Here is a 24,262-nt window from a genome sequence, read left to right as displayed (position 1 = left end):
TGTTCATGATTATAAATGGCTGGACAACCCTTTTTGATCTTGGCGTGTTTCAGAATTCTTCTTGATTCTGATAAATTTTTTATTTTTGTTTTTGAGGTTACACTATATTCTATTTATTCTTTGTATCTCAGCTTCGGTTATCCTCGTCTTTTTCCTACTGGCACTTGTCTGCTTATTTTTACCACTTTTTTTATATACTTCGCCTGCTCTTTGTCTGTCACTTTTTTTAGAATAGCTCAGAACTCGATAAAAATGCAATATTTAACAGCTGCTTTTACATGGATGTATTGAGTTTTATTTGGAATTTTAAGTAATTTTAAATTTTATATGGTAAAATTAGTTCCCATTCTGATGACGCTACTAGCTTTCTCAATAGATTGTTGTCTCAATAGATGGCGTTAGTTTCTATGTAATGTAAAATTTTCTATTCATTTGTAACTGCTACTTTTGGTGAATAAATAATTTCTAATATGTCCCTTAAAATTGTGTGTAAACCATGTTCATTGATTTATATGGGTTTAAAATCGATTATAAAATTCTTGACATAGGAATTGAAAGAACAAAATAGTTTATAACTTTATATTGTGTCCTATAAATAATAAAAACATGGTATGTATTATTAAAAAGTTATTTTTTATAAATGTGTAATTATTTTCAGGTACTTTGCCTTATTCCTTTTCCATTCTTTCCATATGTCCCATCCAACGCAGCCGTTCTATTTTAACGGACGTTCTGGTATACGGCTCCTGGTATATTTTGTATAGTTCTAAGTTGTATCTTCTTCGCCAAGTTCCGCTTTATTTTGTGCCTTTGTATAAATGTCACAAGATTTTTCTTTCATAGATGACTAATAATCTGCCTCACTTTTAGAGACTCTCTAGGTTTCTTAACTATCTGTGAATACCGGTATTATTATATTATTAAGGTTTCGGTATTATTTAGCATCCTGTTTTTCTTGCAACGTTATCTGATCTTAGTAGCCTTGGTAATAGTAGCCACGGTAATATTTTGACATGATTATGTCACCCGACTGTTTTCAGCTCCTGGCCTATTTATTATAATTTAACAGACCGTTTTTGTTTACTGAATTTGATTTATTTGTTTGTGAATGTTTTAAAAGGGGGACCTTTTTAACAGGTTCACACCTCGATATTTCTTTTTCATTCTAGAAAATGCTTATTTGATATTTATGTAAATAACCCTTCGATTGTTATTCTAGAATAAGATGAATTCTTCCGTAATAATCTTTCTTATTCTGGAACATTGTAATAATGTATAAATAGGGGTTTTTGGCATTTGTAGAGGAGTTGTGAATTTGAAACCGTCGGTGTACTTTGATATGTAACGGGCGCGGTATAATTTTTGAGAGATATAAATTCAGTGTTTTTCATTTGTTTAGAAGTAAGTTATTAAAAATAAATAAAGTCAACTAAAACTAAACATTAGTGCCTAAAAGATCATAGAAAAGTCAGTTTTGTAACAATATTTATTGGAAATGAGTATTCGCCTCTTCCCTTTCTCTGCATTGTTGTTAGCAGACTTAACTCAAGATTTTACGTAAATTTTTTTTACATACAATTAGTATTTTGATATATGAATTAACATATATGTATGAACTTTCAGTTGCATTTTTTTGAAAAGCTTGTCCCATACGTTATCGTGAGACTGTAGAAACGGTAATAACAGTTAACGATAAGAAAATGTTTGTGAATGTGAAGTTAGTGTTTATCGTAATTTTTCAAGTTCAAAGATACTATTATTAATGGTTTAATAACCTTATTAATGGTTTAACCCCCCACTGGAAAATAATAAAATATTTGCACAGAACACGCACAGCCTATGTGTCAAACATTTTGCACAGAACTTCTTGTCAAAAATTTTGCACAAAAAAACCAATAATTTTAATTCAATTTTATTCTTCTTAAAAAAACTTCTTTCATAATTTCCATTTTGTTACATTTTGTAAAATAGATTTATTTCATTTTGATTTTTTAATTTTAATCAATTTATTCTGAGTCCGTCACTCGAGGTAAAACGTCGAAAAATCGACTTCTAGATATATACGTCTGTAAACTATTCAGTAGCCGCAGCTGTAATACCTACTATCGCATATAACAAAAATTGCTAAAAAACAGGTTATAGACCAATGTATGCAAAAAATAGGGAAAATTTAGCAAAAAATGGTGCGAGTGGCGAATTTTGAAAAATTGTATCTCGGATACAGTGAATCCTGATGATTTCTTTTAGATGTCATTTTAAAGAGGAAGGATAGAAGTTTTTTCTGTGAAGCAATGCCTACGCCTATACCCCCGTGGGAAAAGCTTTGGGGCAAAAACAAAAATCGCGTTTTTTACTGATTTTTACTTTGTTTTTTTAATAAACTAAATTAAAATGACATTTCGGTAGGAAATGTCATTTTGAACAACTTTTCTTCCTATGTGAATATATTATGTATAAAAAGTGCACAGCATTTACCCTAATGCACCCAAGTGCATAGGCAAGGCCGTGCGGTGCTATAATGCGGCGAGGCAGTCGCATCAGGCGGCATCACAAGGGGGGCGGCATAATCAGTAAAATAAAAAAAAATGTCAGATTGTGTAAAAATGTCAGAAATTATAGAAAAAGTGAAAAGTTACAGGCAATATGGCTGATAACCAAATGAAAATTTAATGAAATTGCAGAAAATTTTGATATAAGTTCCGAATTTCCAGCTGAAAATGAAATTCGAGCCAGGAGAAAAGAGCGTTTATTTGACTACGAAAAATCTTTGGACGAGCTCTTAACAGATGAAGCTAAATTTAAAATAAATTTGTTCATCTATCTTTTAGACATGGCCGTTATAAAACACTAGAAAAATATTTTATTCAATACTTTCAATAGAAAAAGAAAAAAAATCTGATGATATAATGATCTTCTAGAAGAATTGCGTGATATATTTCAAATTATACCATACTCCATGAAACCTTAGAGGTTTTGAACTATTTGTGCCGAAATGTAATAATTTCTTTATTCTTTATACCCAAACGTAGCTGTAAACTAAGAATTTTATAAACACTCCCTGTCTCGGTAGCTAGTGGGGAAAGAAGTTTTTCACAATTAAAAACTATTTATTATATTATATAAGACAAACAAAACTAAAAAATTTAGCACTTATTTCAATAGAGTTCTCACTAGCTGCTACACCTATCTATCCCCACTATACTACACCAATCTGATTGACGAGTTTGCCAAAATTAAAGTCAGAAGTGTAAAATTATAATTTGTTTAAATGTTACTTCAGAGCATAGGCGCAAAATTTGCTTGCAATGCTTTTTAAATGCATTCACTTTTTTTCGAATCCTGAAAAAACTAATAAATATTTTTGAAAAATTTAAACACAGATTGAAAGATTACAATATTACCTACAGTCCCTTAGAATAAAGAAAAGGTTTCTTTTGAATAAGATATTTGAAATTAAAAATTACACTTAATTTTCTCTTTTTTTTCCACCCTGTAACTTCAAATAAACATTATAGAGATTTTCAATGACTTTTGGCCCTCGGTAATAATGTAATCTTTTATTCTGCATTTAAATTTTTCAAAAATACTAATTAGTTTTGTCAGGATTCGAAAAAAAATGAATGCATTTAAAAAGCATTGCAAGGAAATTTTGCGCCTAGCCACTTAACGTAGTGTTAATACATATTTCATTTAATTTAAAGTATTTTTTGATTTTAAAATAAAAGTTTTGGTTCATTTTGTGTAGTTTCTTTTAATAAAAATAAAAGTTAAGTTTCAATAATATTTAAGGGGCGGCATTTCGAAGACTTGCATCATATTTAAAAGATGTACCGCACGGCTCTGTGCATAGGAACCAATATTCATCTAAATTATAGCACTCCGCGGTTTTTTCATATTTATGGACCCCCAGTGAACATAATATATTATTATGAAGCAATAAAACCTCTTTAACGTAGTTCCTTTGAGTCCTCTTTTATGAACATAATCAATAACCCATTATGTTTTATTAAAAACTTGAAGTAAACGTCCCACGTCCCATCCCATATTAGATATAGAAAATTCTGTGTTTATAATCCTTAAACTACAAACAAAGTTTTATTATGAAAAAGGAAACCATTACCTCTTAATGCAGTAATAAAAATCACTTAATAAACGATCACAAACTTGTAAAATTTCACAACAATGTGTAAAAAAAATAAACCGCGGCAGCCGACTAACGCTATTCGATATGCTGTCTCGCACGGTCTTGACATTCAACTAAAAACCGGCAAATCATACCGCGCGGCTATTATACATTTCTAACACTCGCGGAGCAATCTTATCGTCCGTGCAATCTTACGTAATCAGTATGAAAAATCCTTAATTAATTCCCCTTGCTGCCTGCTGATAAAACTATAATATAGACCAGGGACCAGGGAATTCAGAAAAAATAAATCAATCGATTTTTAAATACAGCATCTAAGTAACTTTAAATAAGTAGTGACTTTGATTATAGTTACTGTCGAGTATTCGTTACAAATCGTTACTTTTGTATAAAGTAATCATTTATAGTATTCGTTACTTTGATTACTATTATTACTTTTGTTACTTTTGTATTTGAGTACCGGTAATCATATCGAGAATCGTATTTCTCAGTAGTAGGTATTTTGTATAGGTATTCCGATATAACGACGAACTTCACCGATCTGTTTAAGGGTTAAAAATGATTTGATTACTGTGATTAATTTTTTTACTTTTGTATTCGAGTACCGGTAATCATATCGAGAATCGTGTTTCTCAGTAGGTCATCACACCCTTAAAACGCTTCATACCGATAACGATATTCGATAACACTCAGAGGCGGCTTTACCTATTTTGCAGAATGTGCGGTGCACACGGGCGCCGGAATGATGGGGGCGCCGAGGCCAAAAAACGGGTCCTTTACTTTGTTTCAACATAAAATATGCTTTAAAACGAATAATGAACAATTACATTAGCACAAGCGCGATTTATAGATTGCCGCCCGCCTAAAACGCACAGCTACATTATTAGAAATTGTCAATTTCTTTTCAATTGTACAAGAAATTTATGTTTTTTTTTTCTGCGTCAACAGCACGCTGGCAAATACTTGCTAAAGAAGTGCCAACTTTAAGTCTAAAACCACTCTCAAATACTCGATGGGAGAGCAGGGTTGAAGCAGTAAAAGCTCTCCGTTTTAATCTGGGAAAAGTGTATGATGCCTTGTTTATCATATATTCTGATAACACCGAAGATGCAGAGTCAAGAAATATGGCAAATTCAATATTGGAAAAGACTGTAAGATTGTACACACTTCTAAGTAGGTCAAAACGGCAAACAATCTCAAAAAAGTTGATAGTGTGTAAAAAATGTTTTATTATCAGCTAAGTACACTCTTTCAACACATAACGTGCCATCATCAGAGCTTCGTCCTCTTATAAAACCTTCATAGAAGGGCAATTGCTAAACGACACAATAAAAAACATAGATTCTGGGCAAAAGCCACAGATATCGGGTACAACAACCCCTTAAAATGAATAAATTCACATCTAATTTCTTTTTTATTTTAATAACTAGTCCTCCTCAGCTGTTCACGTGGGCTCAAAATGGTTTGACTCAGCCATGTTGTATTTTTAAAATAAAAAAGAAATTAGATGTGAATTTATTCATTTTAAGGGGTTGTTATACCCGATATCTGTGGATTTTTCCCAGAATCTATGTTTCTTATTGTGTCGTTTAGCAATTGCTCTTTTATGAAGGTTTTATAAGAGGACGAAGCTCTGATGATGGTACGTTATCTGTTGAAAGTACTTAGCTGATAATAAAACATTTTTTACACACTATCAATTTTTTTGAGAACATACACTTGTTTGCCGTTTTGACCCAAATTCAATATTGGTAAAAATTAAGTCATTTAAATTTATCTGCTCTTTGCTTATTTGGTTTGAAATTTTAAGCAAGATAAATATAGTTAGCAAGGCTCTTCAAAAGTCAGATGTCGTATTGTCAGAAGCCGTAAAAATGATGGATCATGTAAAAATAAGTTTGTCTGAATTACGCAATGAGTATGCTTTTGTGGAGTTCATTAATACTGCGAAAACTGTAGCAGAAGAAGTCGAGGCAATAGCAGAATTTTTCACACCTGCCCTCCCTCGTGCTCTTTTGTCAAATTTTGTCTATTCGAAACCTGTCAAATTTCCTCAACCAATTTTCAACCTTACCTGCCTACCTCATGGACAAAAAAGTTCATTTTTAATTAGATATTTTTAACAGATTTGGGTAGGTTGTTCTGACGCTGTGAATACTATTTGCATCTGGATTTTTGTTTAAGTTATAAGCGTACCTAATACCCTCTAATACCCTATGTACTAGTACTAGATAGGTATAGTCAGTTCACTAAACTCAGACACAACTGGCTAGTGATTTTAGTAGGTAATTTTTTTGTTTTTGGCCTATATTGCCAAAATTGCTAACTATTTGGTAATTATTGACTATTTAGTAATTATTTTTTTTACCAATTTTACCAAATTGGCAAAATTGCTTACTAAAATCACTAGAAAGTTGTGTCTGAGTTTAGCGAACCGACTATACCTATTCGACTATTCCATTTTGACTGCGCGTCTACTAAAGGGCGCCAAGGCATCGACTGCACACGGGCGTTACATGGGTTAGAGCCGCTTCTGATAACACTCGTAAAATACCGGTCCCGTCCGTTACTCGCTGAGATACGATTGGTAGAAAGTAATCAAGTGTACTGGTTGTAGATACAATAGTCGTTACTCGCTCTGATACGATTGGTACGAAGTAACGAAGTAATCAGAGTAATCAAAGTAATCAAAGTAACGATTTGCCTCTCTGTACAGTAATCGTTACTTTCGGTATTCGTAAGTAACGAGTACTTTGTAACGAATAGATACTTTTTCAACATCTCTACCCTAAGGCTTGCTACTTTTTTTGCAATATAAAATAAATAATTATTTCGTTGTAAAACGAAAAACAAGAGCCGTCTTATTTTTGGTTAGTTCAGAGAGCGCCAAAAGCACTCTGACCAGTTTCCATCCTTGTTAGGATTTCCTCAGAGAGCGCATATTTGATTCTCTCTGAACAACCAAACTTCGGGCGGCCAGCATCGATTCACATTCACAACGAAACAACTGATGGTGTGGGTGTCGTAACAACATCTGCTAAAGACAACTGTAAGTTTTACTTTTAATAAAATTAAAAATAACAAAAAAAATATACCTATTGGAAGTTTGCAAATTTTAGAGGTGTTATCAGAAGATTGGTCCCAATAGTTTTAATTTTGATATTATTTTTAATTTTATTAAAAGTAAAACTTACAGTTGTCTTTAGCAGATGTCGTTAGGACACCCACACCACCTAATAAGGATGCAAACCGGTCAGAAGAGTGCTTTTGGCGCTCTCTGAACTAACCAAAAATAAGACGGCTCCCGTTTTTCGTTTTACAACGAAATAATTATGTATTTATATTGTAGTATGGTATAACTAGACCAAAACCCAGACATCCAAAGTGAAAGTTATCCTCCAAGACCAAATTGTTCTATATGGTCCACATAATGTTAAGAAAAAAGTCACACCATTTTGAGCGTCGGGTTTGGGGGGGGGGAGAGGGGGGAGAAATCGGTAAATTCGTAGTTTTTTACGTTTTTCGTCAATATTTCTAAAACTATGCGGTTTAGTATGAACAACCCTCTATACAAAAATGTTCTACATTAAATTTGAAATAAAAAAGGTCCTATGCATAATCCTTCTAAAATGAACAGTTCCAAAGTTAAGGAAGTAGTAGTATAATTGGTCCAAAAAGGCCTAACCCAGACATCCAAAGTAAAAGTTTTCTTCCAACACCAAATTTAGTCCAGGGTAATAAGGTTTTTTCCATGACACTCGAGCAGCCAGGGTACTGAAGCGTTTTTTCGACAGGTAATACCTATAAGAACAAATTGTAACTATTTCCTGCGTAGGATCTGGCGGCCATTTTTATTTATAAACAATTAACTGTCAAAAAATGGCATTTTTCCCTATTTTTCCAAATCAATGGAAAACGGTGAAACTTATGGTTTTTTTAGTACAAATATCTTTGAGATTATGGAAAAAGCTTTAAAATGACATATTGCAAAGTTTGATATACTCATTTATTGTTAATATAATTGAGAAAAAAGGTCGGAGTTGCAAAAAAAATTAATTTCGCAATATCTATTATAAAAATTAGTGTACAGCTTTGAAATTTTTGTCATATAAGGGTTCTTTGGTGTTTAATATGTGATAAAAATTTCAAAGCGATTCATTCAATTGTTTAAATTTTATTCAAATTGTTTATCCCAGAGAGCATTTTTTTTGCAATAACATAAGTCAGAAAAAAATGAAGTTAGAACCATTCCACAGGTGTCAAATGAAAGAGCATGAGCTATATTTTCAACTTGGTTTAAAACAAGTGAATAAAAAATGCATTTATTAGTAATAAATAATTATGCAAAAGTATCGTAAATCTTTCCTTATAAACTTTTTATTTTGTTATATAAGAAATTATATATATTTATTACAATTTTTAATCAAGTATGATATAAATAACATTACTTGGTAGTTGTGCACTTAAAACAGGGTAAAAAAAGATATTTTTTTTGGAAAAAGTTATTCAAAAAGTTTATAAGGGAAGATTTACATACTTTTGCATAATTATTTATTACTAATAAATGCATTTTTTATTCGCTTTCTCTAAACCAAGTTGAAAACATAGCTAATGCTCTTCCATTTGACACCTGTGGAATGGTCCTAACGTCATTTTTTTCTGACTTATGTTATTGCAAACAAAAAAGCTCTCTGAGATAAACAATTCGAATAAAATTTAAACAATTGAATGAATCGCTTTGAAATTTTTATCACATGTTAAGCACCAAAGAACCCTCACTTGACAAAAATTTCAAACCTGTACACTAATTTTTACAGCGGTTATTGCGAAAATAATTTTTTTTGCAATTCCGACCTTTTTTCTCAATTATATTAACAATAAATGAGTATATCAAACTTTGCAATATGTCATTTTAAAGCTTTTTCCATTATCTCAAAGATATTTGTACTAAAAAAATCATAAGTTTCATTGTTTTCAATCGATTTGAAAAAAAAGGGGAAAATGCCATTTTTTGACAGTTAATTGTTTATAAATAAAAATGGCCGCCAGATCCTACGCAGGAAATAGTTACAATTTGTTCCTATAGGTATTACTTGTCGAAAAAACGCTTCTGTACCCTGGCTGCTGAAGTGTCACGAACAGGGTATATTTTTGTCTTATTACCCTGATCTAATTGTTGGGGGGGGGGGGAGATGGGGGAGAAGTCGGTAAATTCGTAATTTTTTTACGTTTTTCGTCAATATTTCTAAAACCATACTTTAGCGTAAACAATTAGTCCATTCTTTCACGGTTTATGCTCTAAATTTTAAAGAACCGCTGGGATTGACATGAAATTTGGCATACGTATAGCTTACATGTCAAAGAAAAAAAGTGATATTGTGCAGATGTGTGCTTTTGCCCTGGGGGTAACTTTCACCCCCTCTTGGGGGTGAAAAAATATATGTCCAAAATAAGTCCGGAAATGGGTAAATTGACTGATTTTAAGTAACTTTTGTTCTATAGAGCTTTTTCGCAAAGTCAACACTTTTCGAGTTATTTGCGAGTGAATATGTTCATTTTTCAACAAAATCACCACATTTTATACGGTTTTTCGCAAATAACTCAAAAAGTAAGTATTTTGTCGAAAAAAAAAACGATTTTAGCAAAAATGTAGCCTATAAAAATGTAAAAAAATGGTATACGCGTTAGGTCTCTGGATCTCGTAGAACCAGAGTTATAACCAATTAAACATAGATTCATATTCACCAAATTTCAAATAGAATATTTCGATGTGAAATATCCAAAAAATTAAGCACTTTTTGGGAAAAACTCATTTTGACTTTTTTAAAGTGTTTAAAAAAAGATTTATTTCTCTTTTTACAAAAAGTTTCTAGCATTAAATTTAAGCAAGTTACGCTCAAAATAAAGTTGGTCCCTTTTGTTTTTGCAAAAAAAAAATCGGGAAGACCACCCCCTAATTAGCAACTTAAATGAAATTAATCGTTACCGCTCCACAAATTATTTTACTTATGTTGTATTTATATGATCTGTAAGTTTCATCGATTCAAAGTGCTTATTTTTGAAAAAATTTGGTTTCAAAGTAAAATTTTTAAAAATTTGAATTTTGAAAAATATGCTTTTTTTCAAAATCACTTAAAAACTGTTAGAGATACCAAAAATCTCGAATTCAAAAAAAGTCAGATTTGCTTTTCTGAATATCATATATTTTTTTGTTTTTCTCTTAGACAAAAATTGATTAAGATTTGGTGTTTCTAAATTGGCATACATTCGTGATCAGTGACTCGCTCAACCCCTTTTAACTACAGCCCTTTTAAAAATAAGGACTTTGAACCGATGAAACTTACAGATCATATAAACAATATATACACGAATCAAGAAACTTGTGAAGTCGTAACGATTAAGTTCATTTAAGATACTAATTAGGGGGTGAATTTCTCGACTTTTTTACCAAAACCAAAAGGGACTAACTTTATTTTGAGCGTAACTTGTTTAATTTTGATGCTAGAAATTTTTTTTTAAAACAAAAATGAAGATTTTTTTAAACACTTTAAATAAGTTGAAATGAGTTTTCCCCGAAATGTGCTTCATTTTTGGTTATTTCACGTTAAAGTATTCCATTTGGAATTTGACGAATATGAACCTATTTTTCATTAGCTATAACGCTGCTTCTACTAGGTGTAGAGACGTGATATATACACCATTTTTTTAAATTTTTTACAGGCTATATTTTTGATAAGAATGTTTTTTCGACAAAATACGAAATCGAATTTTGAGTTATTTGCGAAAAACCGTCTAAAAGCGTGGTTATTTTGTTGAAAAATGAACAAATTCACTGCCAAATAACTAGAAAAGTATTGACTTAGTGAAAAAACTCTATAGAACAAAAGTTCGTCTTTGGACGAATATTTTTTCACCCCCAAGAGGGGGTGAAAACCACCCCCAGGGCAAAAACACATATCGGCACAATATCACTTTTTTTCTTTGACTTGTTAGCTATGTGTATGCCAAATTTCATGTCAATCCAATCGGTTCTTTAAAATGTAGAGGTTTTGCAATATTTTACCGTTAAAGAACGGACTAAATGTTCTATACAAAAATGTTCTTCAATAAATATAAAACAAAAAAGGTCCTATACATAATTGTTATAAAATCAACGGTTCCAGGCTTACGGAGAGTGAAAAGTGGAGATTTTCGATACTTTTTATATATTTTGGGCAATTTATAATATTATTAGGTACTGATGAAAGAAATTTTCTTTAACATAATTGTGTTTTGTAAATAAAATTTGCTATTTCAATGGCCGATGGTATGTTGTGATCAGCCCTTGAAGAAACGTCAACCTCACCACCCAAAATCATCATCAATTGCCCAAAAAATATCAAAAGTATCGAAAACCTCCATTTTTCACCCTCCGTAACTCTGGAACCGTTGATTTTATAACAATTATGTATAGGACCTTTTTTGTTTTAAATTTTATGTACAAAATTTTTGTATAGAACATTGCTTACGCTAAAGCATGGTTTTAGAAATATTGACGAAAAAGGCAAAAAAACTACTAATTTACCTACTTCTCTCTCAAACCGGACGCTCACAATGGTGTAACTTTTTACTGAACAATATGTGGACCATATAGAACAATTTGGTGTTGGAGGAAAACTTTTACTTTGGATGTCTGGGTTAGGCCTTTTTTGGACCAATTATACTATACTACCTCCGCAACTTTGGAACCGTTCATTTTAAAAGGATTATGCATAGGGCCTTTTTTATTTCAAATTTATTTTTAATGTAGAACATTTTTGTATAGAAGGTTTGTTCATGCTAAACCTCGATAGTTTTAGAAATATTGACGAAAAACGTAAAAACTTACGAATTTACCGATTTCTCCCCCCTCTCCCACCCACCCAAAACCCGACGCTCAAAATGGTGTGACGTTTTTCTGAACATTATGTGGACCATATAGAACAATTTGGTGTTGGAGATTGGAGGATAACTTTGACTTTGGACGTCTGGATTATGCCATCTTTTGGATAAATTGTATCATACTATTAGTTTTACTCCTATTCTGAGGATTGGGGACTAATCTTCTCTGGAATTTTAGCAGCTGGACAGGCGAGAAGTGAGGTGCAACTACATATTTAGATTTCCTCGGCCTTCTTTGCTCCGGCAATTCGTTGGTTTGCAAATTTTAGAAACCACGAAGGTGTTACCAGAAGATTGGTCCCAATAGTTTTAAGCCTGAATCCCGCGTACCAAAAAAAGTTAATTAATAGCCAACTGAAAATTTGTTAATAGCTTAAAGGTGTCTAGTCGGACAAACTTTGATGTATCGGAACACTGGAACAGGAGAAGTTTTAATTGTGGAACAGGTTAAAAATTTGGAACGCAAGACTACGAAAACGTCCCATGTATTTTGTCGGACAGAACTTCCAATTGATTTGTTGCTCTTCCATTAAACTCTCATGCAAAAATCAGACTGCTATTTATCACCAACATAATTCCCGTCATTTGAAATGTTCTACGTGTCGGATAAGAATTTTAAATGCGCAGAAATGCATAATTGCATTTTAAATTGAATAATATTCATTCAAAAGTGCACAAAAAGAGTGTATTAAGGGCCAGATTCTATTTTTCGGGGTTTTTGGGGTTGCTGAAGACGAATACGCCATCAGGACCGATTACCGAAGCACCTGGCGCCCAGGTTCACTGCTAATATACATCATCTGGACTTTCGAGGGGTTTCGGCACTAAATTGATGTAAGCAGATTAATCGGGGGGTTTTGGGGTCGTTGAACAAGTATACGTCATCAGAACCGATCCTCGATGAACATGGTACCCAAAAACCCTCCAAACTCCAAAGATAACATGCCTTAGCAGTGACCTTGGGCACCAGGTGGTTCCTGGGTCGGTTCTGATAGTGTAGTCGTACCCAGAAACCGCCTAGTAATCTATTTGCATGCATTCAGTGACGAAAACCCTCAAAACTTCAGAAGATGACGTGTCTTAGCAGTACCTTGGGCACCAGGTGTCCCGGAGGGTCGGTTCTGTTGGCGTATTGGTATTCAGCAACCCCAAAACCCCCTGAGTAACAAAATCTAGACCGTATGTCATGTTTATGCACTTTTGGATACATGTTATGCACTTTAAAAGGCAATTATGCATTTCCACCCATTTTTCTTTTGTAGACTTTTTCCTGACATCATCCTAAACACAACGTAAAAAGTTGCAAGTCTCTAGGTGTTATTCCGGTGTTTTAAGTGCTAAATACCCTGGTCTAATAACCCTGAACTTTTTATTGAATTTCAAGTAGAAGATTGTATCTATATTTTTTATATAAATATTGTACAAGACAGAAAATAATATTATTAAAAAATGAATAACTAAAGGAAAAAAACTAAACATTTTTTGGCTGTAGAATTAATCCATGCAGCCAGATGCTTAGTATTTTAAGCAGGGATCCAATGGAGTGTGGCGTGGCTCTCTTCGCTAGTTTACGTCGGCAAAGAGAACTAAAAAATATTATATAATAGCGAAAAGAAAAGAGAGCGCCCTAGGCTACCGTGAAATTAATAAATATTTCTTCTTCTTCTAATGGCGCTACAACCCTTTTGTGAGTCTTGGCCTGCTTAATAATGTCCTTCCATTCTATTCTGCCCTGTCGGATACTTTTCTTCGCCACTGCCTGGCGCCTGATGTTCATGGTTTTAAGATCTTCCTCTACGTCGTCTATCCATCTTTTACGCGGCCTTTCTCTTGTTCTATATCCTTGGGATTCCATCTCTGGATTACTTTTACAGCTCGTTTATCTGACATTCTTTCTAAGTGACCCCAAGTCAGCTTAGACTTTGTCACTTTAGAAATCTTAGATTATCTGCGCTCTTCATTAGTAGATGCATTCAGCTCCTAGCTCATTTTAATTCTCCACGAACCATTTCTGCAATGGGTTGGTATAATCCAACCAAATAATCCAATAAATATTTCCTTTTTGATAAAACCGGCCGGACCATGCTTGTCCCCTCGAGTATCGAGGGTACACCACGAGTATTGGCGGTATACATTTTAGTGAGTTGGTTATTTATTCATACAATGATAAAAATTCCAACACAATGTCGTTAGACCACTAAATGACCACGGCACTGACTGTACCAGCCGCTAGCCGAGTCGAAAGGGGAGGAGGGGTACGAACCTAGTCTATATCAGCTTCCGACTTCCTTTGAATCCTGTTCATTTACCGACAAACGATGAAAGACTTTGCGCCGGTCCAGGCCGGTCATAAATAGGGTTCGGTCCTAAGTTCCCTAGGGTTCCCTCTTTTTCTCAGTATTGGTGTGTTTTGTCGATTTTCACTCATTACACTTTTTCTGTTTTTCAAAACTGGCTTCAAGTTTGTGCACTAAAACACAATGCATCACACAAAGGCCTATGTACGGATAGAACTCACAAAGGGCCTACTGCAGTGGCTTTTTCAGCAATAAAATAAGCGTGCACATTAAATATTACTTGATTTATCTCTAAAACACGACTAGGGGTAGACAAGGTAAGAACTCTTGTCTGATAACAACTTCTTGTCTTGTCTTGAGAAAAAATCAAGAAATTTAAAAAAATCTTGTCTTGACGGTTTCTTGACATCTTATATCTTGTCTTGACTCAAGAAATTTCAAGATCTTGAAATTTCTTGATTACCTGGTCCGTTGATTCCCCTCTCTACCTTTTTATTGCGTTGCGTGCTAACACGGCCTAATAGATCCCAGAATGGCCTACAGAATCCAATACCAGAGCCGAAAAATACTTAAATGAGCCTAGGTCAGAAGATGCTGAGAATATACTTGATTGGTATAGAAGACACGAAAATGTCTACCCGTAATTATCGAAAATGGCCAAGAATTTTCTAGGAACGCTAGCAACATATATTATGTACTTGCGGAAAGGCTAGTTTCAAGAGCAGCTTTTTTTTCAAAGTCAAGAAATCGGCTAGACGTTGACTCCATAAGAAGTATTATCTGCCTTAATTCATTCATGGCTTATCAATTCCGATTAAAAAATGTATGTTACATTTAGATGATTTACATTTTTGTAAATCGTTTTAACAAAAAATGTGTTCAATACATTAAAGTACCTTATTTTATGTTAAAATAATATATTATTATATATTTTTTACAAATAAATACGTTTTAGAGTTTTCATTATTATCTAGTCAAGATATTTCAAGATTTCTTGGCAAGAAATCTTGGTATTGACATAAAATTTCTTGTCTTGTCTTGAAATCTAAAATTACTTCTTGTCTTGAAATCAAGACAAGATCAAGACAAGATCTTGATATTTTCAATAATTTGGCGATCCCTAACACGACTCGCCATTTTCGCTGTCAATACACACACTTTTTTCAATTCGACTAATTGGCAAAAATTTTGATCGTATGTGACCGTGCATCCAACAAAATCGTACAATTTGACCACAGAGAGGCTGACCTGTCTGCTGGCTGCAGTACTGCAGAATTGGGTAACATTTTGCAGAATTGGGATTTAGGGTAAATACCATTAATTTGCAATTGAGTATCGCTATAGTACGCTATAATCAATTAAGTAAGTTGAGGCTATGAGGCATTCGGCATTCAATAAATATCTACGCTTATATTAATCTCTCAGAGGTCACTAATTAGAAGCACATTAAATTCTAGATAATAACTAATCTGGTTGTATAATACCAAAAATTTTGCAGTTAAACATAAAATAAAAATATTTAAAAAAAATCTTTTCATAACTTTGTTCACATGGAACTGTTTTAACGTTGAGCAAAAAAGGTAAAACTGTTAGACGAACAAACATTTGTGCGTAAAGCCGGCCACTCACGATACTGCGGCGTCGTTCAATTTTGGGTCGTGTGTGGCCGTGCATCCAACAACATCGTTACAATTTGTCCACAGACAGACAGGGCCTCGATTTTTGACCCTTCGCTTCGTTATCGAACGTATTCGTTTCGTATCTGTTTAGTATTAGACCAGGGCGCATCTGTAAAAATATTAGTACATTTGGACGTTGAGAGGTGACTCAAATTTTTTTGCAGAAATTGCTTGAAAATAAGTCAAATAATAATATTTGAGTTATCCTCCCTCTCAAAAAGGTCCGGAACATTGTTTAAATAATTAAAATGTCAAAAAATGCAGGAAAAATTCGATTTTTTCTTCGTTTTTTGATTATAACTTTAAAAGTATTCATTTCCCCGAAAAGTTGTACTGACATAAAAGTTGCGTAATTAAATTTCCTACAATACAAAATTGGTTAAAAATTTAAGAAATAGTCACCCTTGTTGCAAAATAGCAATAATTGCGAAAAAAACATACAAAAACAAGTATTCGCATTTTACGTTTTTCAACCATTTATGCTACACTTAGGACCTTCATATTTCACTCAGAAAAACTTTATAATACAGTAAAACAATACCGTATATTTCATTAAGATCGGTTCAATAGATTTTGCAATCCAGCTTTCGCAAAAATATTCATTTTTTCACAGGACTGAAAATAAAGCAGATAGCATGTTGAAATTTTTTTTGCGTATAGAAGTGTACTGTATCTTTCATTTGCAATTTGCAAAATTAAAATCGATTAACTACCACGGCGTCAGGAATTTTTTCAAATAAACATTAATTATTGGTGCTACGTGCAGGACATCGGATAGTTTGCTCTGATTGGGCATTCCAATGACCTTTGATAATGATTGATACATTTTAATTTTTATTACATTTCGATATAAATAAATAAATTTGTTTATTGCAAAATAAAAACACATACTCTATCTTTTGAAATAACACTTTTTTTAGCAAAAATTTTCTTTGTTCATATATTTTAATTTAGAGAATAAAAGTTTATTATTTTTAAACATATGCAATTGTTTAAACAATATTTCACAAACAATAATAAAATTAGTTTGATTTTTGTGGAATTAAAATATTAAAATACAGCAAAATATAGAGTAAGAAAATAATATATTAGATAAAGATTGGAAGAAATTTTGATGGAAATCAACTTGTGTGAATCGAAAACCGCTGTCCTGCGCGTAGAACCAAAAATTAATGTTTATTTAAAAAATTTCCTGGCGCCGTCGTAATTAATCGATTTTAATTTTGCAAATTGCAAATGAAAGGTACAGTACACTTCTATAAGCAAAAAAAATTCAACTTGCTATCTGCTTTATTTTCAGTCCTGCAACATTTAAAAAAAAATAATTTTTTTTGCGAAAGCTGGATTGCAAAATTTATTTTGCAAAATCTATTAAACCGATCTTAATGAAATTTACAGTGTTGTTTTACTATATCATAAAGTTTTTCTGGGTAAAATATGAAGGTCCTATGTCTAGCGTAAATGGTTGAAAAACGTAAAATGCGAATACTTGTTTTTGTATGGTTTTTTTCGCAATTATTGCTATTTTGCAACAAGGGTGACTATTTTTTAAATTTTAACCAATTTTGTATTGTAGGAAATTTAATTACGCAACTTTGATGTCAGTTCAACTTTTCTCAGGAATGAACAGTTTTAAAGTTATAATCAAAAAACCAATAAAAAAATCGAATTTTTCCTTCATATTTTGACATTTTGATTATTTAAACAATGTTCCGGACCATTTTGAGTGGGAGGTGAGTTATTGTCAAGCAATTTCTGCAAAAAAATTTGAGTCACCTCTCAACGTCCATCTCAAAACAGATGCGTCCTGGACTATATACGAAGCGAATACATTCGATGACGAAGCGAAGGGTCAAAAATCGAGACCCTGGTCTGTCTGCTACAGTTACTACAGAATTGATATCATCGGCGATTTGTCGAACGACACTGCAGTACCGTGAGTGGCCGACTTTAAATATCTAGTGCACATGAATTATATCAAAAGGTTTACTGTCAATGGGTCTATTGAATAAAAAGAAGTATTTGCTTTTACACAAGTATTTACTTAATAGTAATTGAATAAAGTAATTTATTTAATGCTTTATTTAAATACTATTAAGTAAATACTTAAATACGAGGAAGTAAAAGCAAATACTTCTTTTTATTCAATAGACCCAGTAACTTATAAATACTGTAAAAAGGATTATAAAAGGATTTTTTAATTCAACTTAGAAATGATTTGTTTCATATTGTCATTACTAGAGCAATTTACTTTCGTACTTTTTATGCTGCACAGTAGAGGGCCAGTCCATTGGGGCGCGACCCAAAATAATGACAAATCTACCTTATCGATAATAGTCTACGAGAAGTGCAGGGTAAATTGAAGGCAGAATTACAAAATAAAACTTTTGCATGTCTTTGTACTCACTTTATAATGCTCAAAAAATTACAGGATCTGAATTTCAATGCATATTTTTATTTATAATTCGTATAAAAGTAGCGCGTGAAGTTATAGCCCAGGAACCGAAGCATTTCACCTCGCAATTTTTACAGAATGGATCGATTTGCTTGAAAATTTGAGAATAAGTAGTGGATAGTCCAAGGATCAAAATCTATATTATGCCGAAAGGCGCTTTTACCATGGGGGTGGTTGCCACCCCACCTCGGGGGTGGAAACTTTTTATTATATTTTGACCGCAAAAGTCGATAAAAACATTCATTTTAAGCAAAAAATGTCCTATACATTTTTTTGATAAAATTAATAGTTTTCGATTTATTCGCTATCGAAAGTGTTAGTTTTATATCGAAAAAATCAATGTTTTTCGATATTATATTTATTTACGATTCACTCAATTTTTGCCGTAGAAAAAAAATTTCAAACCAAGTTCTTGGGAATTAAATAACCTACAATTTCGTTTTTAAACATTTTTTCGTATCTCTGATGCTAATCTTTCTATTCTGAAGAAAATGGTATTTTTTACCAAACTACAAAAATTCATTATTCATTTTTAACTCCAGTTTTTTAAAAACTAATTATTTTAAGTCAGTCAAACTTCTGGAATCTATTAATAATATATAAGTAAAGAAGAATAAATAAGGCCAATGACTAAAAACACCGCCAACTTACATTATTATGCTTCCAATTGCATTTCTCCTTTTTTTTTTTAAATATATTGATTTTTTAGCCGTAACCTTTTTATTTTTTATCGTAGAAAGTTTGGTAAATAAGAATTTTGTAGGTTTTTAAAAGCTCTATAAGGCTATTAATATTAAATTCTTTTAAAGTCCTCAGTCGCAAAAAGAGGTGACTTTGAAAGGGTTGGTAAAGGTGGTTTTTGCATGTTATTACAAGTTTTAATTGTCAATAGCTCACTCAATTTGTGCCGTAGAAAATTTTTTTGCAAAACCACGTTCTTGGGAATTAAATAAGCTACAATTTTATATTTAAACATTTTTTCGTATCTCTGATGCTAATCTTGCTATTCTGAAGAAAAGGGCATTTTTTACCAAAATACAAAAATTTGTTATTCGCTTTTAACTCAACTTTTCTAAAAACTAATCATTCTAAGCCGGATAAATATCTAGAAGCTATTAATAATACATAAATAAAGACGACCAAACAAGATCAATGACTAATTTTAATTAGGGTGGTGAGTAGGGGGAAGTTTCCGATCACTTTTTCGGTGAATTTCGCTGAAATAGGGACTGACATTCTTTTTATTATAAGTGACTTAATTTTTGAGCTAGAGACTATTTTTTATTTTTGGAGATAGATCTTTTTAAATATTTTAAATTAGTTTGAACAAGTTATCCTCAAAAATTGAAAAGTTTTCCCGTCTTTTGACTTTGAAACTACAATATTTAGCATTTGACGAAGAAGAGCTTACATATAAAAAAGCATAGCTCGATTAATATTGGTCTTAAAGGAATTAAAAAAAAAACAGTTTTGTTTATTTTTTCAAAAGGTACATTTTTGTTAAGTAAAGTTGTTTTAATAAAACGAAAACTTTTTGAGTTATTAGCACAAAACTGATTAAAAACATTGATTTTTTCGATATAAAATTAACACTTTCGATAGCGAATAAATCGAAAACTATTAATTTTATCAAAAAAATGTATAGAACGTTTTTTGCTTAGAATTAACGTTTTTACCAACTTTTGCGGCCAAAATAAAATAAAAAATTTCCACCCTCAACATGGGGTGGCAACCACCACCATGCTAAAAGCGCCTTTTGGCATGATATAGATTCTGATCCTTGGACTATCTACTACTTATTCTCAAATTTGCAAGCAAATCGATCCATTCTGTAAAAATTGCGAGGTTTTGTCCTATTTTAAGCTTCATTATTTGGACTATTAGTCGTGTATAGATTTTGGGGGCGACCCGGTCCATTGGTTGTCTATTGAGTGTCAATCAATAATTCAAAACAGCCGCAAATTAGTGAAATATGCTTTATTTTGATTATTGTACGCAAGTTATTTTTCTTAGAATGTACATAATTACAACAATGCATTCATAAATAATTAATAGACCAACACAAACATAAAACAGTTTTATAGATCGGTTGCCAACAATGGCTTGTAAGAAACCATAAAAAATTTACTGCGACAATTATTGATATAATCAATTTTCCCATGGGTCATTGTGCGGTTGATCTTATTTCTATTGAACGTCACTGTCGCATTCTACCTTGATCATTATTTATAGTATTTCCTATATCCGGTAAAACAATATCTCAATATCACTTATACCGCGATAAAAGCATTAATATTGAGTTGCGATATGGGAAGTTGAGTTGTCTATTGTCTATGCCAGAAAAACCGACAACTTTTTAAAATGAATCATATATTTCAGCTGCGGCAGATACAGAGCGTTTACTTTTTAATTAGATATACCATCGAATTAAGTGCTAAAATCGGCAACATTGTTTATTATTTCACTATAGTATCGATGCGTAATCGTCCATCGGCAGATTCAAACAAATACTTAAGTTATGAAATTACTAATTTACAAGGAGTAGGTAAAGTAAAACGATTGCTAAATTACAGGAAGGACAGAAGCACGCAAGACCTAATATTCGCAACAAGACAAGTAACTGAGAAGGTAATCAATAAGAATAGAGAGAATATATGCTTTATCGACATGGAAAAGGCGTTTGACAGAATCCGAAGAAATGACGTATGGAAGACACTAACAGAAAGGGGAGTCGCCAGGCACATAATAGAAGTAATAAAGGATATCTTCTTCTTCTTCCTCCTCTTTATAAGCAATTCTGCTTGTTCATTGGCGGAATGATACCTCTACGGAAGGTTGTCACTCCATCTTTTGCGCGGTCGGCCGATACTTCTTCTGCCGATTGGTGATTTATCTCGTGCTATTTTGACCACACGTGTCTCCCCCATTCTGGTTATGTGGTTGTTCCATTCTTTTTTCTATTTAGTGTCCATTCGTTTATCCACTGTACGTTAGTTACATTGTCTTCTAATATCTTCGCTCCTCTTTCGATCTCTCAGTGTATTTCCTGTAATTCTTCTCAGTACTCTCATCTCTGCCGTTTCCAGTAGTCTTTGTGTTCTGGCTGTATCGAGTCTTGTTTCTGATGCATATGTCATTATTGGTCTTACACTGGCTTTACAAATTCTTGACTTCATCTCAGTGTTAATATGTCGGTTTCGCCATATAGTGTTATTAAGGCATCCTGCCAATCGATTTGCTTTTTGTACTTGATTGCTCACTTCTTTGTCTAGGTCTCCGTAACTTGACAATGTAATTCCAAGGTATTTTACTTCCATTACTTGTTCAATACTGATACCATCAATTTCTATTTTGCATCTGATTGGTTCTTTACTGATTACTATTGTTTTGGTTTTCTGAGATGAAATTGTCATATTGAATTCTTTTGCTCTTATGTTAAATCTGTGGACTAATCTTTGCAGACTATCTTCATCTTGGGCTATCAATATTGCTTCATCTGCGTAGCAGAGTATTTTTACTTCTTTGTTTCCCATTCTATAACCTCTTCATTTGTTGACGTTTTTGATGATTTCATCCATGATTAAATTGAAAAGCATAGGACTCAATGAGTCTCCCTGTCTTATTCCGCTGCCTATATCTATAGGTTCTGTAAGTTGTCGATCTATTCTGACTTCCATTTTGTTGTTTTGGTAGATGTTCTCAATAGTTTTTATGATATCTAGAGGGACTTCTCTATTATACAGAAGATGGATTACATCTTTGAATCTTACTCTGTCAAATGCTTTCTTTAAGTCAATCAGACATAGAAATGCTGGTCTATTATACTCTAGTGATTTCTCAGTAATTTGCTTTATGAGGAATATTGCATCTGTACACGATCTTCCAGTACGAAAACCCTGTTGTTCATCTGCTAAACTTATCCTCTGATTCATTACGTCTTGTAAGATTTTAGTTGTAAGTTTTAGGGTAGTATTTAACAAGTTGATACCTCTGTAATTTTCTAGTTGCTTTTTATCTCCTTTTTTGAATAGTAGAATTAGTTCGCTTGTTCTCCACTCTTCCGGTATTTTATTGTGTTTTATGATTTTGTTAATTAATCTTGTTAATTGTTCTGTCATTGCTGCTCCACAATATTTCAGTAATTCGTTTGGTATTCCATCCTTACCTGCAGCTTTTCTGTTCTTCAGCTTTTCGAGTGTTTCTCGTACTTCCTGTGCACTTATATTAACATCTTCATTTGTGGTAATTTCTGGTGTTTCCGGTTCTAGCATCATTTGTTCTTCCTCTGCATAGAGATTTTTTAGATAGTCAATCCATGTATCCTTTTCTATGTGTTTTGGTTCTATTAGTTCCTTTACCTCCGTTCTTTGACCTCTTATAAAGCGTCATATTTCCTTTTGGAGACCATAAAAATCATGTTCCATTTCTTTCGAAAAACGTTCCCAGTGATCATTTTTTTTTTAATAAAGGATATGTACAAAAATAATACAAATACAGTAAGAACCAATAACGAGGAATCCAGAGAATTTACTACAAGTCAAGGCGTCAAACAGGGATGCGTGTTGAGTCCACTGCTATTCTCAGTGGTACTTAATGAAGCAATAAAAAAGCCAAGAGAAGAATGAGAAAACTAACGTTAGGATACTGGCAAATGAAACAGACTCATCTATCGGAGCTACTATTTGCAGACGACCGACGTGGTAACTATAGGAGAAAACAGAGAAGACTTTCAGAACAATCTTGAAACCCTAGAAGAAGAACTATCAAACATTAATATGAAAATTAATACAGAGAAAACAAAAACAATGATAATTTCAAATACGAGGAAGTCACACAAAATAGAATTAGACGGGAAACAACTAGAACAAGTGGAATATTTTAAATACCTAGGAGTAATAATTGAATCAATTGGTAAACAAGACATGGAAATAAACGAGAGAATGAGACGAACAGGAAGCTTATTTAACATTAACACTATGAAAACAACATTTTTGGAGAAAAAAGAGATACTGGAGAAAGTAAAAAACGGAAGTCGATAGATCAGTAGTTAGACCAACAATGATGTATAGCAGCGAGACATGTACATTGACGGGGAGACAAAAATCCAGAGTCAATGCTATGGAAATGAGGTTCCTGAGGAAAATAGCAAAAAGAAAGAGAAAAGACAAAATACGAAACGAAACAACCAAACAAAAACATAAAACTAGAACCAATCAATGAAAAAATAGTAGAGGGACAAAAAAATAGTAGAAAGACAACTTAGATGCTTCGGGCACGTGTGTAGAATGTCGAACGAGAGACTAACAAAACAAGTGTTCGAAACGAGAGTGAAGAGGAAAAACAAAAGAGGAAGACCAAGAGTTATATGTGGGTACATGAAATCAGGAAAGAAGTCGAGAAGAAAGGATAGACGTTGGAAAGTGTAAGAAATCTAACACAAGATCGGAGAGCATGGAGACTACAATGCCAAACTCAACTCCACCAGCCTTACACCTAAAGGTAGAAAGGCTTAGGACTAAGTAAGTACGTAAGTAAGTCATACCTAGGGCATGTTCGGCTAATCATGAAAGGCAAAATCGAAGGCCACAGAGGAATTGGAAAGAAGCAGATGTCATGGCTCAAAAACATTAGCGATTGGACAGAAATACGCAGTGCCGAACAACGATTTCGATTAGATCGAAGACCGTGAACAACTCACCAATGTTAATGCCAACGTTAGGGGAACCTAATATGGCACCGAAAGAGGAAAATAAATACGTGAATATTA

The 24,262-nt window shown here is 32.9% G+C and overlaps 1 protein-coding gene across 2 annotated transcripts in view; it reads right to left on the bottom strand.

Annotated features, from left to right (window-relative positions):
• The window catches only part of LOC114329184 (oxidative stress-induced growth inhibitor 2-like), a 271,375-nt gene that overhangs the window by 40,375 nt on the left and 206,738 nt on the right, over positions 1 to 24,262 (bottom strand). The window contains exon 1 of one of the 2 annotated variants that reach the window (XM_028278208.2): positions 4,121 to 4,286. The exons of the other annotated variant lie outside the window; for it this stretch is intronic. The gene's annotated coding sequence lies outside the window, so the exon portion shown is untranslated. Of the gene's footprint in view, positions 1 to 4,120; positions 4,287 to 24,262 lie in introns of those variants that run through there. 2 annotated transcript variants of the gene reach the window in all.

The sequence above is a fragment of the Diabrotica virgifera genome, chromosome 6, assembly GCF_917563875.1.
Source record: "Diabrotica virgifera virgifera chromosome 6, PGI_DIABVI_V3a".
In the NCBI taxonomy this organism is placed as follows: domain Eukaryota; kingdom Metazoa; phylum Arthropoda; class Insecta; order Coleoptera; family Chrysomelidae; genus Diabrotica; species Diabrotica virgifera.
The sequence above is the reverse complement of the archived record's forward strand: the minus strand, read 5'-3'. Positions and strand labels throughout refer to the sequence as shown.